Here is a 6,000-nt window from a genome sequence, read left to right as displayed (position 1 = left end):
GGGGGGTCCTTGGCTGTTTTATTTCCCCACAGTGGTGGTTTGCCATTGCCTTCCACTCTCAGAGCAGGGTGGCAAGTCCCAAGTCTACCTCAGCTAAAACAGGAATCGAATCCATGCTGCTGGCGTTATTCTGAACCTCTAACGCTAGCCAATTGAGCTATCCGGCTTCCTTGTATGACTGTAACAACCCTAAAACAGAAAAATCTGGGAACTCTCAGCAGGTCAGACAGCATTTATGGAGCGAGAAAGATGCGGTTAAAGTTTCAGGCCTTTTATCAGAACCTTAACTGATTTAGTTTCTCTTCCTCAGGCTAGGGCATTTTAAACCAATTACGGCGTCTCTTATCCTACATTCACTGCGCAATTTGAAATGAGATTAATTTCAGTTATTATGGTACCGCAGTTGACGCGCTGCTATTGCGCATATTACGGTTTCCGGCAGTTCGTTTGAATCGTGTTTGGGTTCGTTGCTGCAATCAATGCCCGGTGCAAACAAACTTGCTTACGGCTGTGTCACCGCCTCCTCATCATGATTGACAGCACAGTTGTCCAATAAACAGTTGTACTCTGCCTGATTGGCACGGTTTGGCTGTGTGGTTAACCAATGGGAATAGTGGGAGGGCATTGCGTGGATTGAAGGTCGGTTGCGCGGTAGCGTAACGGCTTAGTCGCCGCCGGCCTTTGGGGTGGTATTCGGTACGTTGCTGAGCATCCCCTCAGCCGGGTTTGTTGGCGGGTTGTCGGTAGGAAGCCGGCCAGAACCCGGGGTAAGCAAGTGGTGGTTGTCAGGCCTGTGGGTGGATGGGAAGTTTAATGTTGTGGTCGTTGTCAGGGAGAGCTTTTGGCCTGGGAAGATCGGAGCGCGAGGGTCGGAGTCCCATCCTCATAGGCTCGGCCCGGGCTCCCCGCCCCGCAACGCCGTCGGCCTCGGCTTGGCTTGCTTCATCCCCAGGCGACCCGACCCCTCTGATCTGTATCTCCCATCATCCCAACCCCCCCAGCCTCATCCCCGCCGCCTCCTAGTCTATGTGGCTCAGCTACTCTTGAGTAAAGCTTCAGCTTTCACGGGTATTTAATATTTATTAAATGGATGCAAAGTTTTTATTTCCAATGAAATTTGTAGCGATCAAAGTAATTTGTATAACGCGTGCCACTTTTGAACTTGTGTTTCGGTAAAGTGGGACGTTTTTCTGCCCAATCTCTTTCTCGGGTGCTGAACTGACCCCCGTGCCTGAGACAGTGCAAGGACACAGTTACCTCCCTCCGTCACACGAGGGCTTCTTTGCGAACTTTGCTGTCTCCTGTTTTGAGATTAATGGAATTTTAAGTAACGTCGCTGAATATTTTCAAAAAGTAAGTCTATAACGTTGAATGATTTTTCCCCACTGGTTACTCGCCCCTTTTCAGTATATCACAGGTTATTGGTTTCTGACATGTTCCTGTGAAGTGCTTTGAGGACGAAATGCAAGTTGTTGTTTGATGTTAGTGATCCTGACTAGTGTGCATGGATGACAGATTTTATTGACACTGGCATAATGGAGCAAGTTTACTTCAAGCTAGCAGTCTGGCATGCAGCTTAGTGTACAGTAATGGGTGATTTTATAGGCCCTGTTGCACCTTCTGCAATTTGGTATCTAGAAACAGCCTACCATGCGTGTGCCTGGATCCTTGTGTTTTATAATGTTATTTGTTATCACTGCACTAAAAGCAATCTATCAAACAGGTGAAAACAGCCCAATAAAATAGATGCAATTAAGTGACTACATGTGCTCTGATGAGATTACTACCCTATAATAATAATAATTAGGTAGTTGATATATAATTAAACATTTTAGTATGTGTTATTCCTGATTTTAAAGAAAATTTTATTTAGTAAGTCTGAAACCTGTCCTGGGCAGGAATTGTACTCTAAATCTGGTAATTTATCTATTGCATATGTTTCTTCATGTGGAATGTTAAACAGCTGTGAGATGCTGTATGTTACTTTATTTAAAAAAGGTCCTGCACAAAACCTGCTGTAAGCTAATCATATCCCCTAAATTTAGATGAGCTGAACGTTCCAAGTAGCTGTTTGTATAATTTGTAAAATTTGGTGACTAGATGAGCACTTTTGAACTAGGAATGTAGTTACATTTTGCATCATTGAAATTATCAGTGACTGATTTAAATCTCTCAGGTTTTGCTAGTACTTTGTACTTTATCTGATGTGGATCCTTTTACACCTTTAAAATTTAATAATTTCCCAGTTATACGGTATAGATCCACATCCTGTTCCCAGACTGCTGTTGCTTTTCAGATCGCTACTGGGAGATGCACAAGAATGACTCAAGTGGACTTTGCCTGCAGTACATTGTAAGGCATATTGAGTAAGTTCATTTGGTGCATATAAGCTCTGCAGTATCACCTGTCCAAAATGACCCAGAATATGAGATTATTGACTGATATTTTCAGAAGCCTAAACAGTTGGCACAGTGTACTAGCTCCACTGAAGTTTCTAAAATTCTACATCAAACAAAGATTCCTAGCATTTCTCATGTGCTGAAATATGAATCAAGAAACTTCTCATAATTAATGTCCTAGAAGGACACTTTAAGTATGTGCACAATATAGCACCTTTGTGTTAAAACTTCTTTGAATATTTCACGTTTGAAGTGCAGTTACTGGTTTTCATAGATAAGTGTGGCACCCATTCCCATGTTTCTTTATAAATTAAGTGATTGATCAATTTATTTTGGTGGGGGTGCGCATCTACATTGGCCAGAAAATTGAGAGCTTCCTGCTCCTGTTCAACTAGTGTCAGTGGATCTCAAACATCAAATTGAGCAGACTGGACCTTGGTTTAATGTCTCATTGGTAGGGTAGTGACAGTGCAGCAGTGGAGTTTCAATCTAAGTTATTAAGCAGCAAGTTGTGGTATAGAACTTGAGCATGCTATTCAAAAGGACTTGGGAAGTGGAGGAAGAAGAGAGCTCCCAGCTGATATCAATGTTGAAATGGGATGGGATGACCATTTTTTTCTGCACTAAGTGAGGTAACTTTCGAGAGCAGTAGGAGATTACAGTAGCAAGGACAGATATTTTTAAAAAATTGATCCTAGCAGTTGGAAACAGACAGCCTTGGGAGCATTGTGCTTTGGGGTAGCAGTTGGGAAGTTATAGATTTCCCTAATTAGTACAGTATAACGGCTTAGCAAATGTTCCATGTTGCACTTGTATCCGATACATCATTTTAGGTATTTGGGAGAGAGGTTATAATGCAGCAGAAATGTTGTGAGAAGTTTTGCTGCTGATACACTCCATGGGAGTGTCATATTGTTAGCAGCAGAGGCTCCATTTTGTTTGTTCAACTGGATGTTAAAAATCTTGTGGCATCACCTGAAGAAAATGGGCTTCTTTTATTCTGTACAACTATCCTCCCTCAAACAGCCAAAAATACAGAATATTGGGCCATTAGTGTTTATGGGAGTTTGCAGTTTCTGGAGCTCCTAACATCAGTATTTGAGCATTGATGTGAAATGCTTTAGTATGTCCTCAGATGAGATAGGGCAATAAATGTAAGCTCTTTCTATAGTGTAGTAATAAAACTTTAGCAACATACTAAAATTAAGATTATTTATGTCCAAGAAATCCAGGTTACAGCAACTTTTCCTAACTTGATACAGGTTCTGCTTGACAGCACCCAGAAATTATATCCAATTCTGAAACTAGTTTGCAGAACAGTGGCATGTTCTTTGCTGTATAACAGGGCTTCCCAAGCAGTGGATTGTGACCCCCCCCACCCTAGTGGAGTTGCAAAATGAGATTTGAGGTCGCAACTTCAGAGGCTGCTGTGGAGCTTGGCCTGATTTCTGACAGCTGAGAGGCTGTTTTAATCCTCGCTTTTTTTTTTGGTGGGCATGGCCTAATGGACTGATCGGACGCCCGATTGCTGCTGCAGAAAAAAACCTTTAAAAATATAGGTGTTTTCTTGTTGAAAGTCTGCCTTTTCATCAGCATTGCCATTTATTCTGAGCAAGGTTTTGTGCGGCAGCTAATGAGGCTGACAGTTAACTGGGATGTGGATTGTGGAGCTTCTACTCTAATTTTAAATATGAATTACACAGCAACTTAGTGATTCAAACACTAAATACATCTGAGCATTTTGCTGCAGTACAAAGATGGCTGTCAGGCCTGACAGGAGGTGCATGAAGGCACAATGATTTAGATTATAAGGAGGCTTTTGGGTTGAGAGATTCAACAAGATGGAAGGGTAGAAGGTGCCACTTTCCCTCTTTCCGCACCCCTCTTTCCCCCCCCCCTCCCTCATCCCCAAAACCAATGGTGGGATAAGGGGAGGACCCTATTATAGTCCAGTGGTGGAGAAGGGGACAGTAGGAGTTTCTGGTGTGGACTAAATGGAAGGACTTGGGTCAATTAGCTTCAACTTAACAGTTCTGGGTAAACCAGAGCATTCATTCCCAGCCAGATTTGCCATGCACTTAAGTGAAGCCCAAGTCTATGGTTATCTGGTTACCCCACAAATTTCTGGCAAGAGCACCATGCTGTGGATCAGAAAATTCGATGTGAGCTGCTGTAATATGACTCTATTCGAGTGTATAAGGAATATATGATTTACAACACTCTTTATAAATTCAGTTTTATGGTACTACGTTGTTTGTTCTTGTAAGCAGGCTAATCCATTGCTTAGTATAAATAAAACTTGAAATGGCTTTCGTAAAAACATTGGGAAAGCTTTATTTTCTAAAAACCCTTACTAATTTTTTTCCCCTCTGTATCCATCCTTTATTGCTACGCAGTTGTAATCGGGTCAGCCGGCAGGCACAGATTGGGTTTCAGATCTGGGATTAGTTCTTGCCAACTGAACTATTGTCAATCCAAACAATTTTATCCTTTTTTATAATTGACATTTTAAGGGCTATGGAACAAGCTACCCCTGATGTAGTCAGATCATTCATTGTTGCTGCATCAGATAGGTAGTACAGTGTGACATGCTGAATTTTTGTGTCCAGTGTTCAAGATCAAGAATGAAAATACATTATTGCTGAGCAGAATGCACTCTGATTTGTATGTAATGAATTTTCAAGATTAGAGTTGACCTATTTTAAGTTTGTTGCAACCTGGCTTTAAAGCAATGTATTCAATTGATTTGGGTAATATAAAAAGCTATAAATGTTGGATATTTAAGGAAGGCACTGATGAATTATATCCAACTGAAGCATATTACCCTTCATTTGCCCTTCATGTGCAAGAATCTACTCTGCAGTTTTTTCTACCTTGTTGAGTTGCTGTGTATCATTGCTTGTGTATGTGGGGTGCAATTTGTGATAAACTACTGAGGGACTCCAGGTCAAATGTATCTCTTTCCTATTTTCCTCTGTCCCCATTGCATTCAGAGTGGTCAATGTAGTGGTCCCATCTTTTATATCCTGTATGGTGCTGCTGACATTTGAATATGTACATGTGCAAAAATATTCCTGCTAGGAGAGGAGAGCATCCAGTGTATTCAAGGCAACGCCACTCGGCCTGCTGTTAAAGATTTGAATTCATAACACTGGGCTCCTACATTCCACTACTGACTGTTTAAAATGACAGCAAAAGATTGCAATTTTTAAAAAATTTGTTCAGAGGATGATGTGCATCAGATAATATTGTTTAATGTACCGCAATCTCTTATTTTTGACTTGTAGGAAAGGCCTGCAAGTGGAGGTCGATAACTGTGCCTGTTTTGAAAGCTGTTGTGTGATTCATTGCCCATTCTTGACCCTTTGCTCAGACTGGTGTTGGGTCATTTAATCATGTAGCTCAAGCCACCGGATCCTATTACAAAAGATCTTCCAGTATTTAGCATAATGTAAATAATGGCCAAGTTAAAAGTGCCTCTGTGTAAACCATTTAAAGGAACAAGTATAACACATTTTCTTGCTTTAATGTATTGCCATGTGGCATTTTGCAAATTACTGACACTTTCAATTGGAATGGATTCTGAATAGACTTTTTTGCA

General features: G+C 41.3%; 1 protein-coding gene across 3 annotated transcripts in view; it reads left to right on the top strand.

Annotated features, from left to right (window-relative positions):
* The first annotated feature begins 649 nt into the window (after positions 1-649).
* cep85 (centrosomal protein 85) overlaps positions 650-6,000 on the top strand; it is a 60,117-nt gene continuing 54,766 nt past the window's right edge. The window contains exons 1-2 of one of the 3 annotated variants that reach the window (XM_078567211.1): positions 676-781; positions 2,260-2,366. The gene's annotated coding sequence lies outside the window, so the exon portion shown is untranslated. Of the gene's footprint in view, positions 782-2,259; positions 2,367-6,000 lie in introns of all 3 variants that reach the window. The other 2 variants (XM_078567212.1, XM_078567210.1) reach the window with 2 other exon arrangements.

This window comes from Cetorhinus maximus, chromosome 21 (genome assembly GCF_964194155.1).
Source record: "Cetorhinus maximus chromosome 21, sCetMax3.hap1.1, whole genome shotgun sequence".
NCBI lineage: Eukaryota > Metazoa > Chordata > Chondrichthyes > Lamniformes > Cetorhinidae > Cetorhinus > Cetorhinus maximus.
Note: the sequence above shows the minus strand (reverse complement) of the source record. Positions and strands in the feature narration are given on the sequence as shown.